This window comes from Urocitellus parryii, chromosome 11 (genome assembly GCF_045843805.1).
Source record: "Urocitellus parryii isolate mUroPar1 chromosome 11, mUroPar1.hap1, whole genome shotgun sequence".
NCBI classification, from domain to species: domain Eukaryota; kingdom Metazoa; phylum Chordata; class Mammalia; order Rodentia; family Sciuridae; genus Urocitellus; species Urocitellus parryii.
Genome location: NC_135541.1, coordinates 92,262,471 through 92,286,615, shown reverse-complemented (window position 1 = coordinate 92,286,615; position 24,145 = coordinate 92,262,471). Strand labels below are relative to the sequence as shown.

The window sequence follows — 24,145 nt, the reverse complement described above, 5'->3', positions numbered from 1 at the left end:
GAAGGCAAGGACACTGGTCATTATAATGTCTTTGCCCTCAAGGAGGGAAAAAAACTAAATGATTTTGCTAATACAGATTCAAAACAACCATGTACTCATAAAGGAGAGAAATAACTGGAATCATCTCAAAGGTCCTCTTTGGCTCTAAAATTGAATGAATTAAACTTAGCAAGTCTTTACTGTTATCTGTGGTGCTCTTTATTGGCTTTCTTTCTTAATATATAGATAGTAGGAACCAACCTGTTTATTGGCTCTATTTCTTAATATGGGGATATAAGGAAACAAGTACTATGTACATGCTCATTTCATCCATTGATTATGTGGCTGATTAATTAATTAATTCATTCATTAATTCAATATTTAATGAGGTGTTGTTTTATTTTGTTTTAATACTAAGACTTTGCTAGGCACACACAGGAAAAAACAAACAAAACAAAATAAGAAGAAATCTGATGATGTGTTAAGGTGATCTAAAAAGTTCATAGTGAAACAAAGACTTTATATTTCAGGAAATGGTTACTACCAGGTGCTGTGTTCACTCGGGACATATTTAGAATTGATGGTGTTTCAAATGTTATTTGAACAAGCTAGGGCCAAATCAGGAGTGTTGCTTCATCCTAATAATAAAGAAAGATGAATAGTTCTGCATATCTGTCTGTTAGGCAGTAGCTAGTGATGAGTAGTGAAATGCATGGCAATGTCACAAGTTGTTCTTTAAAGTACTTCCAAAGTAGATGAGAAAGCAAATTATGGTAGTTCATTTGTAGAAAATAAATAGAATCAAAGATGCTAATGAGAACACACATCAAGGGAAAAGGATTAATGGAAATAACTCTTGACAGGGCCCATTAAGACTGGCATGAGGCTAGGAATTATGGCTAGAGGGGTTTCCATAGGTGTGGGAAAGAAGGCTCCTTTAGTAGCTCAGGTGCACTAAGGTAACTTCTAACTGGCTATTGACTCCAGTACACACATTAACATGGGATTGACTTGTAGATGACTGCCCCCCACTCCCCAAAAGGATGGCCACCATGACAGATCTTGAGAGGACAGTTAAAGTCAAAGCTCCAGTGCCTGAGGTGAAGGAGGGGTTGAACAGCTGATTGGCAAAGAGTGCAGAAGGCAGTCCCCAGTTCTCCTGGTAAACAACACACAGTAATAAACCTGGAGACAGCATTGTATCCTTTGTCAATATCTGTGGGAGACAGCCCATCCTCTCTCTTGGCAGTGCTCTTTGCTTAAGCCTCAATAGGATTTTACTTTACTTTCACCTCACTTTCTCTTTACATTTACTTATAATCAAGTTCTCTTGCATGGTTTTCGTTGTCTGACTTTAATTTTTTTTTCATCAGAATTCAAGAACAGAGGTTTGGAGTTTTAGCTCCCTGCTTTCCTGTGAAATGTCCATTAAAAATAATGCACAAGAGCTGGGGTTGTGGCTCAATGGTAGAGTCCTAGCCTAGCACATGTGAGGCACTTGGTTCAATCCTCAGCAACACAAAAAAGTAAATAAATAGAGAAAAGTATTCTGTACAGCTACAACTAAAAATGTTTTAAAAAAATCTATGCACAAAAGCCAGGCGCAGTGCTGGGTTTGTAATTCAGTGGTAGAGTGCTCGCCTAACACTTGGGAGGCCTTGGGTTCCATCCTCAGCTCCACATAAAAATAAATAAACAAATAAAGGTATCATGTCCATCTACAACTAAAAACAAAACAAAACAACAACAACAACAAAAAAAAATAGCTGTGCTTGGTGGTACACACCTGTAATCCCAGCAGCTTGGGAGGCAGAGACAGGAGGATCAAAGCGAGCCTCAGCAACAGAGAGATGTTAATCAACTCCATGAAACATCTGTCTTTAAATAAAAAATATACAAAATAGGACTGGGGATGTGGCTCAGTGGTCGATGGTAGATCATTTTCATATTCTGGTTTTAAATGCTAGAGAGGGGCATCTAAGTTTTGTTTTGTAGTTTGTAAGACATTTGAGAAGGGAATGAAAAATCATAGTTGTTTGTTAAAAGATTGATTTGAGAGAACTATTTGCCTTGAGATAAGGAGAGGCTAAATGCAGGGATAAATTTTAGGAGTAGTTATCACAGCAGGGCAGGTAATCTCTCCTGTTAGAGGGATTGGAGAGGAGGGCACTCGAGAGGTTATTGCAAAGCTAGAACCAATAGAACCTGGCAACTGAGTACATATGGTGATGAAATAAGGGAAAAATTTTAAAAAATGACTTTGGTATTAAAAGTCTCCCTGTTAAATAGGATGGTGGTACTTCAAGAAAATTTAAGAAATGCAGGAGGGAAATCAGATTTAGGCTGACATTAGAAAATATGCTCTTGCAAGGAAGCAACATATTCAAACTACATTTTAGAAAAAAATACATAATTTTTAGGCATCTATATCCATCTATTCATCTCTCTCTCTCTCTCTCTCTCTCTATATATATATATATATATATATATATATATATATATATATATATATATATATATAACTGATGCCAATGATGAAAATGAGAAAGGCACTGGGGACATCTTGAATTTTTGAACTGAGGTAATGAGTGTCCAGGTTACTTGTATTTAATACTATTTCCTTTATTACTTAAGTGTATTTATTCTCTCAGACTGAGGGTTGAAAAAATGCTTCTTGTAACTTTAAGCTGACCTTCATGGTTAACCAAGTGTCTGAGGTCTATAGATTTTCTTACTGCATTCAAAATCTTTAGCCAAGGGAATTCTTAAAATAGCACAAAAGATCTTTATTGTACCAACAACAAAAAGTGTCCATCCTTGGAAAGACTTGATTTAAGCTTTTAGCTCACATGCTCTTTGAACACTTAAAATGAAGGACTTTCTAGATTAAATATGATATGCTTAACAAATTTAAAATAAATAGCCCATATCCAATTGCTGTCATGAAATGAAATACAATTTCTCAGTTGGCAATCTCTCTGAGAAAGAGTATTCAGATTTCCAAATTGGTGTTAATATATAATAATAATAATAATAATAATAATAATAATAATAATAAATGCTTAACCAATTGTTTCACAAGGTACTAAATAGGGAGGGAAGATCTGTTATTACAAGCGAGTCATTTTTTTTTAAATTTTTTGAGTTACTTTATAACACAAAATGTCTTAAGCAATACTTTATTCCATATCTATGGCTTTGAATTTTCAATATGAAATCACAGTAGGAATATGCGGTAGGCTCAACTAGCATTGTATTTATAGTGCTATAGTTAATTTCACTGATTTTTAATTCTCCCTTGAATCTTAAGAACTTTCTTTATGAGAAGCTCTTCTTTTGTCTGGCTGTTGGAAGGACAGGAGGGATGAGGCTCAAGGCATGTTGAGGCACCAAGCACAATTTCCTTTCATTGGCATATTTTGAAATTCTAATAAAAGGTGGGAGGTTGTTTTGTGGGAACAGAAGAATGCTACATGCTTGGCAAGTCAGTTTGGCCAAAGGAGAGTACAGCAGAATCCTGATGGTTTAAATACAAAGTAAAAACACCAGAACAATGCAAATAACAACAGCAAAAAAGATAGAAAAAAAAAACATGTTTTCCTTAATTACACGTAGAAAAAGAAACTGAGATAAATGCATAAGCAACTGGCATAAATCAAAATTTATTAAAAAAATCCATATTTTTGCTTCAATTTTTGGCTTATTTTTAGTGCAGAATTGATAGTTAACATTTAGCTAATCAATCACCTTCATTTGTAGAACCCTTTTTGTGGGTCAAGTTTATTGGCTTTGCACTAATGTGATGTCTGGACTGGAGCAAAAATTATGTTTCTTCCTCCAGATCAAAGCTGTTAGTAAAGAGGGACATGGTGCTTATGTGGTGTAGAAACACAAAGATAGTGGGAAAGGATTCCACCTTCTTTGCTTATACTGTGGCATTTAGTTTTAAAGATACATATGTGCTTTAATATATACTGCAATTGTTATCCTGCAAAGTTGTATATAAACTAATTTTTTTTGGTTGTTAATCAAATTTGAATGGCTCCATCATAGTTTCAGACTTCCTTTGTCTTTATTGCTGATTTTTATTTTATTTGTTTTTAGTACTGGGGATTGATCTCAGAGACAGTTGACCACTGAGCCACATCCCCAGCTCTTTTTTTGTATTTTATTTAGGGACAGGGTCTCACTGAGTTGCTCAGCACATTGCTTTTCCTGAGGCTGGCTTTGAACTTGAGGTGCTTCTGCCTCAGCCTCCTAAACTGCTATGATTACAGGCATGTGCCACCACACCCAGCTGCTGATTGATTTTTAATTGGCAGAAGTTTCTAAGACTTTCATTTCAAGTTTCTCTACTATTTTTAACTTCTGCTTTGTAAATCCTAATACACATTCATTTGTTATGATTTTCAAATGTCCTTTAAAATGTGAAAAATGGCCCTTTCTTCTACCTCCTTAATTTAAACTTTGAAAGACTAGATTTCTGTAACAATAACAATATCAGGAGGCTGGATATAGCTCAGTTCATAGGGTGCTTGCCTCACATGCAGGAGGCCCTGGGTTCAATCCAAGCACCACCAAAAATATAAATTAATAAATAAACACAACCCAACAATATCAGCAAGCACTAGTAGAATACTTAGTATTATTAGGTATTATTCCAGAATAAGCACTTCATGTATTCATTTATTCAAATCTAATATTTAATGAAATAGGTGACATTTTCTTAAATTTCACAGATGAAGAAATTGAGGCACAGGGATATTAAACAATTCTCCTAAGATTACCCAATCAGTAAGCAATGTATAGGGTTTGTTAATTAGATTCACAACTCTAATTGAGTGAAACAGGAACATTTGTTTAGAATCCATTAATACATTTGTTTTATATATATACGGCATTCCTATGCATTGAGAGCACTTCTTCTATGCACTGAAGAAACAGCAGTGGACAAAGCACACAAAATTCCTGTGCTCATGAACTTCCACAGGCTTTAAATGGACACATAACAAGCAAGCGGATATGTAATATCAAGTAGTAATAGGGCAATGGAAAAGAGTAAACAGGGGAAGGAAATGGTGAACATGGGTGGTGGCCATGGGAAGAGGCAAGATGCTATTTTGGGAGGATTATCAGGGATTGAACCCAGGGTTGCTTAACCACTGAGCTACATCCCCAGCCCCTTTTGTCTTTTATTTTTTTATTATGAGACAAATCTTGCTAAGTTGCAGAGGCTGACTTTGAACTTTAGATTCTCATGCCTCAGCTTCACAAACTTTGAGGAATACAAATGTGCACCACTGTGCCTGTCTAAGGTGCTATTTTTTGATAGATTGTCCAGAAAGGCTTCTCTAGGATTTCAGAATTATGTGAGTGACAAAGCCATAAGCACACATGGTAGAAGAGTATACAAGGCAGAAGAAGAGCAGATGCAAAGGCACAGAGGCAGGAAGAAGCTATTGCCTTCAAGGAACAATCACAAAAGTAGAGAAGAGTAAAGAATCAGGAGAGTGGTATAAAGTTAAGTCAGAGAGGTATCCAGGAAGGAAGAGGCCATGAAAAAAAAGTTTAAATTTTACTGAGTGTGAAAGGAGAATGTATGAGGATTCTATATAAGTGTGTGGCATTATCTGATTTGTGTTATTTTTTTTATAAATACACAATTTTATTTGCTATTTTCAGGAGAAACTTAGGCATTAAATGGTAAGCTGATAAAATATGGATACTGAAAAAATAAAAAAGTATAAATACCACCTTAGAATAAATTTTAATGAATTAAGTCTTAATATCTTTAAGTTAAAAAACAAAAACAAAACAATCCACAAGCCTACCTATTATGTCAATGTCAAAATCAAAAAATGCTAAGTACCCAGCAGCTCCCCAGGGCCAACAGGGACACCTTCCCTTGGAGCTCTGCTGGGGAGGACCAGTTCAGCCAGTGACTAAATCTGCCCTATAGAAAGGTTTTTATAAATTGTTTAAGCTGAACCTTTAACAACATACAAGAGGCCTTACAAAAGGAGGAGGTAAATCCTAGATGCTGGAAAACTTGGTTAATCAGGTTATTGGCAAAGAAGAAAAAAAAGAGGACCTAGGCAAGAAGTTTCTGGAAGCATTGACATTGGACAGCATCAGAGCCTCTGACCTCACACAGGCATCTCCAGTGGTCAGTCTGCACAGCTCCACTGGAAACAGAGTTCAAAAGGCAGAGCTTGCTCACTGGGGCCAGGCCCCCAGCCCCAACTCAACAGTCTTAGAGCCTGCAGGGGGCAGCCTCTACAGTAACCCCAGCAGCATGGATGGCACACTGGCTGGGTCATATAACTTGTGTCAAGTCTCAAATGCTCCAGGAGTATTAGAAAGAAGAACTGCATAGTTTTACAGAGAAAACAGAGCCAGAGTGGAAGGACACATGATGCACTAAAAATATCCCGACTCTTCAATGTGACTTGGAGTGTCAGCTCCAGAAGCTAGGGGACAGCCCTCCACCTATCCTCCATCCCAGGTGTGACAAAGGCACTGGTGGGCACCAGCTCCCTGATGAGCCCTCAGTTGGAAACCATGAGGCAAAACTTCTACTTCCATTTTAACTATTTGACAGATCCATCTAAAACATAGCAACACTTTTAAGCATTTCTAAAGAGTATAAACATTGGGTAATCTATCCACACTTAAAAAAAGGGGGTACAGAAATCTCTTGCCTGGGAAATACAAATCAAGAAGCCTTGACTCTCCTGGCTGTGTAGGCTGGAATAAGAGCCTGGCTCTGAAGGAGGCTGGTCCTCAGGGTAGGTGCCCAGAAAGTAGTGATGATGTGGAGTCCACCATTGTCAGGGGTCTTCACCGAGGTCCAGAAACTGTCAACTGATCACACTGAAGGCAGAGCATCCTCCCTGACCTGAGGATGATGTTCAGGTGCTTAAGCAGCGATCACCCAGGCATCTGGAGCTGAGCCACGGTGTGCAGGACAATCCACATGGCTGCTGCCCCTTCCTTCTGGTGAGGCCTGAACTGCTATCACAGACTGTGAATGTAGCACCAAGGGCCCTGCCCTTCAGATGGTCTTCAGGACTGTGCAGGCTAGTTGGGAGCAACCTGCCTCAGTCTCATGCAGCACTGGGAAAGAATAGAGCAGGCTCCCAGAGAGCCTTCCTGGCCCCTGTGCCTCCTGTCTATGGGGATGCCTGGTCTTAGACAGCTGGGCTGTCTCTCACCAGCCATATCTGAGGCAAAAAAGGATGCAGACCCAGATCTCTAGAGAAATGATCAAAAGCAGTTTTCTTCTCACAGACGTACTTCCTGGAGATGACGGTTCACTGAATCTTGGGCAAAAGTATATCATTTCTTCAGCTGCCAGTGCTGCATCTCTCATCCTTGAGCCCCGTTTTGCAAGATCTTGGCCTCCTTGCTGGGCTCACTGGTTGTGCCATATGGGGTGTTGGGCAGCTCTTTGGAAGCCACAGGAAGGAGCTCGGCCAGGTCTTCATTCCCATATTGGTAAGAGGAGCTGATACTGACCAGCTGCTCAAATTTCCAGCCATCAGGTATGGTGGACACCATCTGTGTGAGCCCCTCCTCCTGACACTGAACACAGGGTATACATGCTTCACAGGCACCTGTGATGTTTTGCTGTCTCGTTCTCTAATTTTGTCCTTTACAAGTTTTATGAGTGAGGTGATGTTGTAAAATTCTGCTTCTTCCCACACTCCTTCCTCAGCGAGGTCTTTGTTAAGGACCAGCTTCCCATGTCTCAAGGGGTTCAACACAGCTCCAAGGTCCCTGGGATCCTGTAAAATAAATAGGCACCCCTTTCACCCCAGGGCCAGAGTCCAGGGAGCAAAAGTAGGTCTGCAGCCAAGTCAGGAGTCTGGGGGACCTCCTCCTCCACCACTGGAGGTGGGAGGCACGGAAAAAGGGCTCCCTTGGAACAGCTTCTGGAGTCCTTGAGACAGCTGTGGGTGCCAGGGTGCAGTGCTGTCCTGTGTCCCAGGTGCGGGGCCAGGGTCCCTCTTGGGCCTGCGAGGCCCTCACCTTGTCTGAGTCCAGGTTGGAATTGGCCTACCACAAATGGTATAGGAAAGACTTCGGTTCTGGAATAGTGTCTGCTGGGGGGTGGGGAAGTAAGTGACACTGACATTGAGCCCATTGAGCAGGACCCGCTGGGACTCACTGCCAGGGCGCTGAGCCAGGGCGCCAGCTGAGCCCTGCTCTTCAGTGGCAGCATAGGCCACCTCCCAGTCTGGCCCCATGGCCTCCTAGGGCTACTGGCAGAAGCTCTGAGAGATTCCCCACCAGGATCTCAGCAAGCCCTGCTACAGCACTGATTTGTGTTTTTGAAAAGGTAACTGGCTCTGGATGTTGTGTGAAGAACTTCCTAGAGGAGGCCCCTTAGAAGATTGTTACTGGGTGATAGACAATAGTGGCCTAGACTCATCTACTCAGATGGGGAAGACATGTTATGCTTTAGATTCCTTGTAAGCAGCCAAGTAGAGACTTTGAGAAGACGATCAAAATAGAAATCTAGAACTTTGCTGGATTGTTAGAGAAGGAGGTATAATTTTGTAAGTTATCAATGTGTAGATGTATTAAAAACCTGGGATTGATTATGATCTGGAAGTGAATGTAAATAGAAAAGAGAGACCTAGGACTCAATGAAGGGTTCTTAGTATTCTGTGAATAATCTCAAAGATCCCTCTTTCCATCAACAATAACAGTCATTGATGATCATTGTCTAGATTCATTAATTCATTAGTGTTTAAAATGGTGGTAATCTAATTCTATCATTCTTTTTTCAATTTATTAACTAGAATCTTCTATAAGAAGAAAACTCCTGTGGGTGCCCTGGTGCTTACCTTTAATTCCAGGGACATGGGAGGCTGAGGCAGGAGGCATGAGAGTTCAAGGCCAGTGTCAGCAATCTAGCAAGACCTTCAGCAACTTAGTGAGATTCTGTCTCAGAAAAAAAAAAAAAAAAAGGGTTTGGGATGTGGCTTAGCAGTAAAGTGCCCAAGTTCAAAGTCCAGTTGAGAGAGAGAGAACTCAAAAGACTAATCCAGTAAAAACTTGCTTTTGGTTAGGGAATGATCCAACCAGGCTGCTGCTGATGTCTTTAGGATCCTGGACTCTCTCCATAAGCACTTACCTACTTCTCCTTTGCAGTTCTATACTCCTCTGGGTCTTTATATCTTATCCATGAAATTGGTGAATGGAAAAAGAGAATGGAGGATTACATGTGGCAGAACTCTGCAGGCTGGACCCGGAAGCTACTTTTTGCTGCCTATATTCCCTTGGCTAGAACAGTCATCTGGCTGCAGCTAACTGCAAGTGAGATCAGGAAATGAAGGTCAGTTGTATGAGGAAAGTGGAAATACTTTGGCAAATAGTTACAATTTAGGATTATAACCTATGATAGAAGCTGTAAATTAAAATAGAGAATAACAGGGTGGGCGAAGGGAGCGATTTTAGGAAAATTTATTGTTATGAGGTTAACAAAAAAAAAAACAACTCTTGGTCTTAATGCATACCTGGGATCATGCTTAAGAGGCCTAAAAACTAAGAAATAAAGAAGCAGTGGGAGAGGTGAATGAGGTGGCTCAGGCCTATAATCTTAGCAGTGGGGGAAGCTGAGGCAGGAGGATCGCAAGTTCAAGGCCAGCCTCAGCATCTTAGTGAGATCCTGTCCCAAAATTAAAAAAAAAAAAATGAAAAAGAACTGAGGATGTAGCTCAGTGTTACAGTGCCCCTGGTTTTAAATCCCAGTACTTGGAGGGGGGGACTTTTTAAAAAGTACTTTCAAAGGAAGTTCCCTTTCTAACCCATTGCCCCACTATTTTGGAGATTTGGGGAAGCCATAGGTAATTAGGTGATAATAGGGGTTTTCTTTCAAGAATCAAGAATGATCTTAAAGGACAATCAATCCTTGAGTAATATCATTGTCAGAAAAAAATTGAATGATATTAATAATTCTAAAATGAATGTCATATTTGATACATTCTCCCAATTTTTATTTTACTTATATTGTATCTTTTGATGCTGGGGACTAATTCTAGGGCCTTGTACATTCTAATCATGCACTCTAAGGACATGTTACTCTCCAAACACCCACTTCCAAAATGTAATTGTTAGATGTCTTATAAACTTAATAAACTTCATAATAAATTTACCTGTGTGGACTGTAATATAGCCTTCAGGCCTTTGTCCTCAAAAGTTCACACATAAATGGACAGACAAAGTTTTGGGGCCCTGTTATCTTAAACACCTTAAATGGCTTTTCTCCCACACACCCCACCCCTTATCTCCCCTTTTTCTGGTGCTGGGAATTGAACACAGATCCTCCTATATGCTAGGTAAATCTCTACCACTGAGCTATATCCTCCTTGGCACTTCTCATTTTCTCCTTGAGACAGGGTCCCACTAAGTTGCTGAGGTTGGTCTCCAACTTGATATCCTCCTGCCTCAGCCTCTCTAGTTACTGGGATTACAGGCATGTGGCACTACAGGCCAGTTTGGATTGGCACTTACCTATGTTGTAGTCAATTGATCTTCATAAGCAGGGCAACATACTCATTCCCATGCTAAATATCTGCTGAGGAGATACAGGAACCTTTTGTTATTCTTTTCCCTTCCTGCCTGGGATAAAATCAGTGGTAGAGAAAATAATTTCACTTTTTCTTGCAGTCTGGACAAAACTGTGTTTATTATCCCCCCTGCCAGCTAGGGTTTGGAAGAGCATTTGCATCAGATGCCAAGGCTGACCCAATAATAAGCAGCAGAAGCCACTTTTAGTCTTAGCCCTTGAGTTGTATAGAAACTATAGAAGTGACTCAAAGAACCCTTTGTAGACCTGCCTATTGTTTCTTCATCAGAATTTCCTCCCTCTTCTCTTTCTGGACATTGCTTGAAAAGGAGAGGCTGGGCCCTTCAGGGCTCTGTGAGCATGGGGAGAATCTGGTTGATGCCTGAGACCTTGAAGTCCAGCCACACCATTCACCAAGGTTGGGTCCTCATCTTGGCTTAATGACTACAGTGTTCATGGTGTAGAAAACACTGTTTTAGATAAGACCAATAAATGTCCTGCTGCCTAGTGACAGATGTTTGGCTTGGCATGTTACACCTGCATTTGGCCAAGCCAACCACGTGATCCAGAGGGAGAAAAATAAGACTAAATGCTAAAATATTGGACCAGTTCCCCAGCAGCTGACAGGTGAATAAGAGAAGAGGCCCTGATGTTCATATAGTGACTATGTTGTTAATAGAGGAACATTTTGAAATCCTTGCAGGTTGATATCAAGAAGTTAAAATGCTTAAAACCAAATGTTTCATGTTATCTTATTTCATTAGTAAGCAGCTGGTAGTACTTTGAAAATTTCCAAATCTAACATCATTTCAGTTGTGATGGTACTTTGGGGTTCTAGTGTACATTTTTGCATGTACTAGACTGAACCAAGAACTATTTATTCTTTTTCTTTTTTAATATTGATTTTCTTTAATTTCCATCAAGGTAAAAATAAAATACTATGGAAAGTTTTTATAGAAAAACAAGTGTTTTGCCTTTTTTCAGTCCCACTTGCCACAGGCAAATATTCTCCCCTTTTTGGCAGGTTAAAAAGACTAAAAGCTTTAATACTGATTTTTATCCCTGTATTCCTTTCAACTGATCCCTGAAAAGTTACATCTGCAAGTAATCTGGTGCATATCTTTCAAAAATTCATTTCTCAGCTCATCACAAACATACATATGGTCATGCATTGCCTATGGTTGTGCTATGTCCTGAAAAAATGTATCTTTAGGCAATTTGTCATTGTATGAACACCACAGTATGTACTTATACAAAGTGGAACAATTACCATGTCAATAACCACTAGATATCACGTTATAGGACAACTAATGTGTTTGTGGACTGCTGTGTTATTCAGCACATGACTGTACATAGGTAGAAACAGCAGCCACTTTTTAATTGCCAGTACTGCAAAAAATATTTATTTTTTCTTTTTAGTATTCTGGTAATGACCTCCAGACATTCAATTATATGCTTTTGCTGATATTTCTTTATTTCTCAATTTAAAAGTTAGTGTTTTCTGAGTACAGTGGTTCATACCTGTAATCCCATCTATTCAGGAGGTTGAGGCAGGAGGATTGCATGTTTGGGACCAGACTGGCTAATGTAGGGAGACCGAGTCTCAAAATAAAAATAGATAAGGGCTAGGGGTATAGCTCAGTGGTAAAGTACTTGCCTAGCATGCAGGAGGCCCTGGGTTCTATCCCTAGGAACACAAAACAAAACCATGAAAGATACTATCTATTCACTTTCTGTATTCCATGTGAATATCTTTGGAAGAAAGTTCCAGACAGGGGCAAAAGCAAAAGCCTCAAAGCAGGAGTGTGAGATGGTGGAGGGCCACATGGATCAATTTAGGGATTTTTTTTAAACTCTAAGTTAAATGGGAAACCACTGCAAGGTTTTGAACAGAGAAGTGACATGGTCTGACCTGTGTTTTTAGAAGGCTGTGTGTGTCTTCCCTGTTGATAGGTGCAGGACGACATTCGTGGAGGCAGGGGACTAACCATGCAGCTCTTAAATAACCCAGAAAGATGAGGTTCCTTCTGAGTAGGCAGTGCTCTTAGAGTTAGTGAAGTAGCCCATTCTGGATATACTTTTTTTTGTAAGGTATATTTTTGTATATTTAATTGCTATTTTAAAATTTTAATGTATTTTTTTGCTAATCACTTGTTTAAAAACTGAAACACATGTAAATAAAAAGCAAGTTTTGAAAATGCTTAATGTCCGAGTGTGTGCATTTCAATTCAGAGTAGTTGCCTGGGTAGCAAGACTTGGAAATACAAAGGGCAAGGTTCTGCTCAAGCAGAGGAGGTAGGTGCTGATGCCTTTAGTCACTTCTGTAACAGGCCATAGTGTGAGAATGCTAGGCTTCAAATGGAGATTACAGTGGAAGTCCAGGTGTTACCAACTACCTAGGCTTCAATTATACAGGCACATGTTGACAGTCTCCAACTGTGAACTCAGGGTGGCCTGAAGTAGCAGTATTGGTCTTTTTCCCTGTTGAGCCCACATGACCCCAAGGATTAACCCCCAAACCAACCCTTTTGCTATATATCCCAGACCTGAAAGTATTTGTCTTGAAGAGAAAAAGTGCTGGTCCAAAGTCCTCTAAGCCAGTGCTACTCCTCACTCCTCACTAGGACATCTGTAGCTTAGCTTCAGTCTCATGGCTTCAGGAAAACTTGTTGTGAGGGCATCTATGACCATGTAGTTGAATCTGGACAGCCTCATCCATTCTCCACCAGGTGCCTGAAGATTTACAATCGGTCTGAGCCACTGGACCCTATGAAGAGCTTGTTTTGTCTCTTATTCCTTCACTGCCCATTGCATTACTATTATTTTTCTCATGCTGTTGGAATTCACAAAATTCCTTGCTTTTCCCATCTGCATGAACATTATCCAGCTCTGTATCTCTGACTTAAAAACTCAGCTGCCTATTTGACAGTCCAAAATCAAGCATAGGTGTCCTTACTGCCCTCATCTCCCTACACCCAGCCACCTCCTATCACATACCAGCCACCCTCCTCCATATATTTTTCTTTGCACCATAGCCCCAGCCCACATGCTGCTTCTACTGGGGGTAAGATAAGGTAAGACACTCAGGCCACTAGATGGAAAGCAGACTAGGACAACCACTGAGAGCAGACAGGGTGTTGGCCATGGTGACTACCTTGAGTGCACCTTATGGGCTAAAGGTCATGAGATGGCAGGAAGTTTGGATGAGGATGTGTGCATCTGCAGGGATAGCTTGGAGGTCTACAGGTGGAGAGGAAACAGCATCTAGGGCTTGAGTTCAAGGTCCATATCTGGGTGGGGTGCTACCTTGAGGAGATCCAGGATTGTGGTGATGGCTTGAGGAGATCCAGGATTGTGTCTGAGAACTGACACCATCTGTCATCAGAGAATAAGCTGGCAAATATGAAAATATCCCACAAGGCAGAAAAGCAAGAAGAGCCTGCTAAGAACTGACACAGCTAAGATCCTGAAATACCCATTAAATTTGTAACTTGAGGTTCACTGGTGGCCTATAAAAAACACTCTCATGGAATGACAGGGTGGGCTGAACACAAGGTAGAAAGTGAGGAAAAACAGCTTCTCAAGAGAGGAGCAGTGGATTAGAGGAAGGCCAGCGAGATATTCACAGCTCATGCTCTGGGTCCACACAGATCTGGGCTTGATTCCAGTTCTGCCCATTTGCAGCTGAGTGACCTTGGGTATATTTGTACTTCTGGGCTTCAATTTCCTTCTAGGCTAGACTGTAGGAATAGCCAGGGCTGAAAAGACTGCCCATGTGGAGCACTGTCATAATCTCGTGTGCTCCATGAGATGGAAGTTCACGGGAATAATCTGCCCAGTGGAGCAGGAAAGTCAAGGGCACAGGAGCTGAGAAATCCCTACCTCTAGTCCCAATACAAGTGGGTGGATGGTGGTGGTGTTTTTGGAAGCAAGGAGAAAGTGCAGCCAACAAGCAGACAACTGAGAGTGGAAGGCCTAGAGATGAGTGGCTGCAATAATGGTGGACTGCCATCCCAGCAACATCCCTCTTACTCTGCTGCAGGAGGACCCAACCCAGCTGGACCCACCCTCTAGATGTGTCAAGGCACATGCATAAAGGCACGTGTTCCTCGGGGAAAAGGCTATGGGATGCCCAGCATGCAGCTGGCTCTCTGCTTCCATCACACAACCAACACCCAATCTACTCACCCCTCTCTTCCACCACAGAAAGAAACTGAGCTACATGTAGAGATCACAGAACAGGGAAGACCTTAAGATCTTCCTTCTGGTTACAAGGCTGCTTTATACCAGGCCTTTCCTTGACTTCAACTGTGAGTCCCACATCACTTGGTACATTAGATATAAAAGCTGAACTGTCTCCAAGGGGAATGATTCTTAACTTATTCTGCACAGCAGAAAGAAAAGGTCCAGCCCTTAGCAAGACCCTCAAGTAGCCTGAAACCTATGAGCATGAGAGGCTCCCAGAATTCATCAGCAGACATTTCAAATCCTCCTTTGCTACTCAGCCTGAAAGGATACTCTCTACATGGCTCCTTGAAGAGCTGTCAATACCAGAGGCTCTTTGGTGTCACACTGCCAGCCTCTGCTTTTTCCACTAGCTCACCCACTTTGGTCAGGTCCTTATGCCCCTTACCCTAGGGAATTCTGCCAGCAGTTTTCTCCTTCCATATGGATCTTCCCATGATTTAGAGAAGTAACACAAGAGCTGCCCTTCTAAAAGTTGCTTTTTCAGTTTCAGGAACAGAATTAACCCACCCAATTAAGTTTGCAGATACTTAAAATAAACCATTTTTTCAATATGTACACACAAAGGCTAAATGCAAACCAGAGTAATGCACAGGTGATCTCTAAGGCTGTACTGAGAAAACAGTGACTAGATTATCACACACAGAAGGCTGTCCTGCACACAGCTAGTTAAATCAGGATGCACAACCACAGCCAGCTCAAGGCAGGACAGCTCTTCCAAGGTGTCTGTAGTGAGTTATGCTGATTTCCAAAAACACCACAGGTGCAACAGCACTACTCTGAAGGGCAACTTAAACACAGCAATCCTCATGCTGCCTGAACATGGTCCACTTTTTTTTAATGCTCCTTTCCTTACTGGTTGCTAGATTAGATTGAATTTTTTTAAGGATTTATCTTGATGACTTAGAAAAATACATGTAATTTCTCAACTTGATTCAGGTAGTACACGATCATAAAACTGAGTAAGTCTTTTAAAAAAACAAAACTCCACAGACCCCATTGTAGAAATTTCAGGATACACTCCCAGGTAACAATCAGGGAATCTTCAACAGTTCCAGGAGTGCTCCAACAGCTCCAAAATAACCCTCATATTCTGAAAAAAGTGCTTTCAACTGTCTCTTGGACCAATAATCCAAAGCATATGCCAAAGCTGCATGGCATGGCGATGATGTTAATTCTCAAAAAATTTCCAACAAATACCACCTGGTTAATGTTCTCGAAGCTACAGCCCAGCCTGACAATCCATACCTCTCATAATCTTCTCCATAGATATCTCACACTAGTTTATCCACTTTGGTGCTACCTCCACAGGATACCATTTCAAGAGCTTCTTCAAAAGTGGTACAGCCAGTAAGAAGACAGCAGAGACCAAAAAAATTTCCTCCTCTAAGACTTGTGCCTGTGACCCTCTTGTAATTATCTTTGGAGTACACTGCTAAAATGCTAACCCCTGAGCCAATGTTCACCAGAAGCAGAGGATGTGGGTTTTTCAACTCAAATGGTAACTTCTGACATTTTTCAGAATCAGCAGGATTTTCAAAGTAATAGCACTGTGGTAGTCCATTGAAACCAACTAAGTCAATACATAAAATTCCTTTTATTATGCAGTCTAGTTCATGCAGTTTGCAAAGCTGAAGACCACCTATCTTTGCATCCACACAGAGTCAGGACCTTCAGCTCCAGGTGCACATCCCTAATGCCCCTGGACCTATAAGCCACATTGGAGGTCAAGTACTTTCAAATGCTTTGAAGACTCTCCACTTCTTCCTCTTCTTCTTCAGCAGTGATGTCTTTGGGTTCAAAATAAACCAGCCTGACAAGGGTTCCACCAATATCCAAGCCAAACCATGGAAAAAGCGGCTGCTTTTTCTGGAGGCTTTCGACCTGTGAGCCAGAGACCCAGGCAGGGCCGCTGTAGGAGTTGAGCCCATGGGGCCTCACACCGTCTGTTGAAGCCCAACAGCAGGTGCTGACAGGCTGCTCGCCAGAGGCCACAGTGACCCCTGCCTCTGCCCTTCGGAGCCTGTGGGCCCTGGCTCCCAGCCCAAGAGGGTGAGGTGGAGGCTGCCCTGCCATGGTGCTCCAGGGGCAAGTCGATCTGGCCGGCCCCCATTGGCAGCCCCCACCACTGCCCCGCCCACCAGCCAGCCCCCATAGGGCGGCAATCCTCCTGCCTCCTCAGAGGCAGTCCTTCCTGAGCCTCTGGAAATGTTTTGGTGAGGCAATTGGACCTTTTCTCCTTTCTTCCATCTTCCACATGCTTGTACCTGAACCCTCACATATTCTGTCATCTGTATTTTTGTTTTTGCATTTCAAGGTCAATGCCAAATTCATTCTTTTCCTGAGAACCATCTTTCATATGTTGCTTATAGTTTGATCCTCAAAATTGAAAATTAGTGCTTTCCCTAATTTATATTATTGTGTCTTTTTAACTATCATTTACTGCATAGTCAAATAATGTGCAACAATTCCATTTCTTTTTATAGGTTTAAGGTTATGATCTCTAGAATCCTTGGAGAAGAATGTTCTAGTGCCCAAATGAAATAAATTCTCTTTTATCATTTCAGATATAAGTTAAGATGATGCTGTATTTTAATGGGATTTGTTTTTGTATCATGACTTATTTTACACAATTTTTGTTGTTTGTGTTTTCTGAAATTTCTATTTGTCTTTCTTTTACTTTTACTGAGAGAACATTTCTTTACTACAACATGGATATCACACATTTCCATAATTATTCTATCTGTAATGTAGACCACATTTCATTTTTGTTCTTGAAGACATTGTATTTGGGGGCCAACTGGCTTCCTATTCTGATTTAGATTGTTTAGCAAACTCCATGCACAAGTCTCAACCTGGAATTTTTTTTTTTTTATTAATCTTCACTCCTAGTTCCACTCCCTCATATTCTACATCATTATTGGTTTGTACCTCACTTCTCTGGAATATATCCAAAGGCATATTGAACAGAAACAAACAAACACATAGAAGGGAGATGAAATTTCTGAGCACTTGCAATTTTGAAAATGTCTTTCATATGCCTTTATGTTGATTTATAGTTTGGTATAGCACAATGTTGAGAGTCACAACCAAGTCAAGATGGCACCTGGCACTTTGCCAGGGGGAGTGGTTTGAGAAGTAATGCCAGCAAGCCATTAAGATGATGCAGATTTCTTAATGACTGACTGCTGTATCTAATGATGTTAATTAAGTTAAGCTGTGTATAATCATTAAGATGATGAGGATTCCTTATAGTTGACTGCTGTATCTAGTTTATGTTAATTAAGTTAAGCTGTGTGTAATTATTTGGGTATATATACTTCTCTGACTCATAATAAAGTGGCTCCTGCTGTATCAACCTTCACAAGTTTCTTGTAACCATCCACCCCCACCCCCACCCCCGTTATTTTGCGCAGCCAGACTTTGACAGATGGTGGCCTGTATGGGGAGCCCCAGGACACTCGGGGGTAAGTGAAAAGGAAAAGCTGCCCATCCGTAGAGATAGGACAGGAGCAAATCTGCTCATCCCTAGAAGTAGATAGGACAAGAGGAAGCATGGACATTTTGAGAAAATGGAGAGGATAAATACAGTATGTTTGTGTCTTGTTTTGTCTTGGTTTGTTGTATTGTCTTTGTTACGATAATCTGGAAGGGGTGTTAAGTAAATTGCTAAGGGAAGGAGCCACCCTAGTGGAACCAAGAACAGTTAGGGCAGCACAAAATTGTATATTCAAAGTTTTTTCCTCCTCAGAATGGTGAAGACATTGTTTCATTCTCTTCTAGCACAGAGTGTTCCTAATAAGAAGTTTGATGCCAGTTTATTATTGTTTCTTGGTAAGTGACCTCTTTTTTCTTTTTCTCTAGAGATTTTAAAAAAAATCTACTTTTCCTATGTTTATTGCATCACTATGCACAATAGACTAGATATGAAATCAACCTAAATGTCCATCAGGAGGTGAATGGATCAAGAAAATGTGGTATGTACACAATGGAAATTCTATTCAGCCATAAAAAAGAAGAAAATCCTGCCATTTGCAGCGACAGAGATGAGTGTATAGGGCATTATGCTCACTGAAATGAGTTTATGACAAAAGGACATATTCTGCAATATTCCACTTCCAAGAGATTCCTAAAATAGTCAAATTTGTAAAAGCAGAAATATAATGGTGGCTGCCAGGTACTGGGGGAGGGGGAATGGGCAGTTTCTGTTCCATGCTAGAAAGTTTCAGTGAACCAGGATAAGTTCTAGAGATCTGCTGTACAACACTGTGCTTGCAGTTACCACACTGTCCCACAAACTTAAAATGTAGTAAAAAAGGTAGACCTCATCTTATATGTTCTTACTACAGTAAAATATAAAAATAAAAATAAAATCCTTTCTCTAATAATTTGGTGTTCTAAAATTTCTTGGTAACTTGACATGGTCTTTTTTTTTCCTTGGTACACATTTATCCCCTTTATTAAGAATAGTTATGTCCTTAACTTTTGAAGAGATCTCTCTATAATTTTTACCATGTTATTCTTCCTTATTTTTATTTTTTCTCTATTCTTTTAAATTTTTTTAAGTATTGATTATTTTTTATTTGTATTTGGACACATTATCTTTATTTCTTTCTTATGTGGTGCTGAGGATCGAATCCAGGGCCTCACACATGCACCTCAGACATGCTAGGCTAGCGCTCTACTGCTGAGCCACAACCCCAGGCCCAACATTTTGTGTGTGTGTGTGTGTGTGTGTGTGTGTGTGTGTGTGATGCTGGGGATTGAAGCCAGGGCCTTGTGCATGTGAGGCAAGCACTCTACCAACTGAGCTATATCCACAGCTATTTTTCTTCTCTATTCTATTTGCTGGATGTTGGAACTTAAGGATTTATTTTCTTTGTTTCACCTTCTCTGAAGCTCTCTTTTTCTAATCTTTTGATTTATGTTCTAGAAGGGGTCCTACTCTTTGTCTTTCAACACTTCAATTTTATTTGGGGGGTTACTGGGGATTGCACCTAGGGGTACTTTACCACTAAATTACCTACCCAGTCCTATTTATGTTTTTATTTTAAGACATGGTCTTACTAAGTTGCTGGAGCTGGTCTGAAACTTGTGATCCTCCTGTCTGAGCCTCCTGAGTCCCTGGGATTACAGGTATGTGTCACAAAAACTGGCACACTGACCCATTAACTTTCAATGGATTTTTGAAATTTTAGCAATCATATGCTTAGTTTACAAGACTTACCTTTTGTATTTAATTTTGATGTGTGTGTGGGGGGCATGGTGAGGAGTAGGATTTTCTAGGGCTAATTTTGTGGAAGTAACTAATATATTTTCAAATTTCTCTAAGAATAGAATTTCAAAAATTTTAGGTTTTTTTTTTTCCTATTTTATAAGCCTACAATCTCTGTTCTTCTTTCTGGATTAGTAAATCTTATATTTGCTTGTTTATTCTGCTTATTTTCTTTGTCTTTCAACACTTCAATTTTATTCAGGGAGTTACTGGAAATTGAACCTAGGGGCACTTTACCACTAAAGTGGATCTTTAGTTGTCCATCATATTTAAGAATGAGACTTTCCTAGAGAGCTTTTCGGACTTTCTTACTATTGAATATATAGGTCTTTCCTCCTACAAGTTAAGTGTCTGTGCTGGGAGCTTCATGTGCATGGGAAGGATAATTAATTATGGTAATGCTGGTTACCAAAATAAGCCTCAAAACTTCATTGGTTTTCTATGATATTTGCTTGTTTCTCAACTGCAGCATAGTTCAGATGTTCCTGATTCATGGGTGGCTTTTCCTCATGTAGTGACTCAGAGACTCAGGCTCCTTCAACTGATGCTACAGCGATCTTTGACCTTCATGGCTTCTGCTTCCAGCTGGCACAGGGTGAGTGAGAATGTGAAAAGGCACTTTTTCTTTCTTTATTCCTTCCTTTCTTTCCCACTTCCTCCCCACCACCCCATCATCCACTGGGTACAGAACCCATGGCCTCACAAATGTTTAACATGTGCTGTACCATTGTGCTACATCCCAGCTCCGCAGTTGCTTTCTTAAATGCCCTGGCCTGAATGTGACACACACCACTTCTACTCACATTCTGTGTACTTAAATAGCTACATTTGGATATAAGGGAGGACAGAAAATGAAATGCCCAGACTGGTAGTCCCTTCCCAGAAAAGCATCAGGTTAAGGAATGAGGAAGTCAAGTTCTTGTTACATAGCTAAACACAGCTTTTTAATATATATATTTAAATTGGGGATGAACAAATACCTTTATTTAATTAATTAATTTGTTGATTTTTATGTGGTACTGAGGATCAAACCTAGTGCCTCACACATGCCTGACAAGTGCGCTACCACTGAGCCATAACCCTAACCCCAGCTAACCACAGTGACAATAAACAGATTTACCCACTAGTTGCCTTAATCTTGGGGTTAGAAGGTTGATGACTTTTAGTTTTGCAGGGAGAGGTTTGAAATTCCAAAGAAGAAGGCAGAGGGCTTTACTGAGGACATTGATGTCCATCCTCAGCATACCTAATTCTCCTCAGTTTATTCTGTTTTTCAGAAGAAGAAAACTTATTTTATTTTTCCCAGAGGTGAAATGCTAGTTGGTATTTCATGTATTTAAAAATTGCAGAGGAAGGCAGGAAATATATGCAGATAACGGGTGCCACATATGCTAGACCCACTTTCAAACAATCCTTCCATTTTAGCCTCTTAGCTCCCTGCCCTTGAAGGCACCTGAAAACTGAGCCTGAAGCTTCTTTGGGTCTCTGCCATGGACACTTATCTCTCCTACACTAAAATCACTTCCTGCATATTCCATCCTGCACTGGCAATTCTCCTCCTGCTTTCCTTGGTGTTCTGAAATAATTCCCATTTATCATTAGGCCTTAGAAAGGTAGGGAAGAAGAAGTCTTGTGCTGGGTCAGGAAAACCCAGAAGTTTCCTTGCAGGAATGTTTCATGCATTCAACCAGAGTTTTATTTGTCTATATTATCTTTAAAAGGTCACTTCTCTGTCTGCTCAATTGTTTTAAAGCATGTTCAGAACTAACAGCTCAGACTACTAATTTTGGGTTTTCATCAGGGAGCATGGCTCATAGAGTCTGTCATCCTCTGCCTACCAAAAGGCCAGAAGGAGGATGATATTTGAAGTGTGTTTAGAGGACATTTGTTTCAATTCTTTAACCTCTATTCTTCAAATAAGTTGGAACAATCATTGGCCTAGTCTTAGCCATAACTACCTTGAATGAGTTGTGGTTAAGCTTTATGACCTTCATTTTAACAACACAACATAGTACCCTTATTAAGCCTGTTATTGTGATCATTTTAGGAATTTTTAAGAGACAGTATCTGCTATCTTTATCTTTCAGAAAGATTTTTTCAAACAACTCTTTGCTACAAAAACTTGACTTTTTTCAAAACCCAGATGCATTCCCTCCTTTCTGATAATGAGAATTGTACAATTCATTGTAGAGTCATGTGCTGAATGCAGATGCTTTGATCAACAAGACAAACCATATACGTGGTAGCTAGAAGATACAGCTTAGTGTGTAGTGGTGCTATGCCACATATGTTTGTGTATGTGCACTCTGGTGTTCACTCAATAATATTGTCTAAGGATTTGTTTTTTAAAATACATCCCTGTCATTAAGCAACATGATGGCATTTCCCTTTATCATTTTTTTAAAGTTCTTTAGTCTTGATTTTATTCTCTGAACACTCTAAAAGTGTCTCTAAAATGATGTGAATTCAGGGCTGTGGTTATAGCTCAGTGGTAGAGAACTTACCTGGCACATGTGAGGCACTGGGTTTGATCCTCAGCACCACATAGAAATAAATAAATAAATAAATAAATAAATAAATAAATAAAGGTATTGTGTCCATCTACAACTAAAAAAAAAAGGAAAAAAGAAGAAGATAATATAAATTGAGGTAGAACTGGGTTGGTAATTGGTTTCATACTTTACCTGGCTGCAATTCTCAAATGGGGACAGGCTAAAGGTGTGCAGGGTGAAGAGTGCTCTGTGATTATTTAAGACTTTTTAAATTTAATATATGGTACAATTTTAACATAATTTGTTTCTTATACATTTTATAAATGTAAACATAAATTAAAATACACATTAACTGGAAATCTACTTGAGAAATTTTTGGGTTTTTTTAACCTTGCAATAATGTGACCATAATTCTTACATAATAGAACTTTTGGGACTCTACTCATAGTAAGATTTTACTATATCTTTCTTTATTTATTAATTCTACAGGGTTAATTAAGTGTACACACTATTTGTTGACAATGATCAGCATACTGATATGTTATACATATTTTATATTGAATGGGTTATTTTATTATATACTTCAAAGCTCCTGTACAAGATAACATAAATAACATGAATATGAAAATAAAGTAAATTAAAAAATTTAGTTGAGTACATTTTGGTATGTATCTATTTTGAATATAATATTTTTGGTACTCATTTCCATAAATAAAATACTTTTCTTCCTTTTAAAGATTTCTTTGAAGACATACAAAATAATAGCCTTACTATTTGTAGTGGATTGAAGAAGGAATCTGCAAAATTCATGTCCATTGGAACCTCAGAATATGATCTTGTTTAGAAATAAGGTCTTTGCAAATGTAATTAGTTAAGATGAGGCCATACAGGATTAGGATGGGCCCCCAAATCCAATGATTGGTGATCTCATAAGAAGGTCATGGGAAGACACAGAGACACGTATAGGGTGAATACCTCTTATGACAAAGGCAGAGATTAAAGTGATGCAGCTAAAAGTTAAAGAAAACCAAGGATTGCTGGCAAACACCAGAAATTAGAAAAGGGGCTAGAAACAGAATCTCCTCTTAGCCTTTAGAAGGAACACACTCTGCCAACACCTTTATGATTTATCTTCTGCCTCCTGAATTAGGACAGAGTAATTTTCTATTGTCTTAAGTCATGGGGTTTCTGGAAATTTGTTACAGAAATTCTAGGAAACTGCCCTAGCTCAAATTTAAAACATCTCCTTCTGTGAATACTTATAAGTTGAGCATTTACTGGAGCTCCACAAATAACTGGTAGCTGATAACTTTCCAAATGAGAGTTAGCCTACTCACTGGTACCTAGAGGAGTATTTCCACAGTAATCTTAAACAGAACATTATGATAAAGAAAAGCCATTTTTCCCCTTCGTTTTCATAGAAAACACACTGAGGATTAATATAAAATGCTTTAGTGTAATTTCAAAAGCTTTGATCACATGAATATTTTTATATGAATTATTATATATATATATAATTTATATATAAATTCCACAGGAATAAATTAAAAGTATTATTTTTAAAAATTATTTTTTAGT

At 39.7% G+C, this 24,145-nt stretch overlaps 2 pseudogenes; both read right to left on the bottom strand.

Annotated features, from left to right (window-relative positions):
• Positions 1 to 7,347: 7,347 nt before the first annotated feature.
• On the bottom strand, positions 7,348 to 9,513 carry LOC144249330 (BTB/POZ domain-containing protein KCTD5-like; annotated as a pseudogene).
• Positions 9,514 to 15,834: 6,321 nt separating this feature from the next.
• Positions 15,835 to 16,913, bottom strand: LOC144249220 (pantothenate kinase 2, mitochondrial pseudogene; annotated as a pseudogene).
• Positions 16,914 to 24,145: the final 7,232 nt, after the last annotated feature.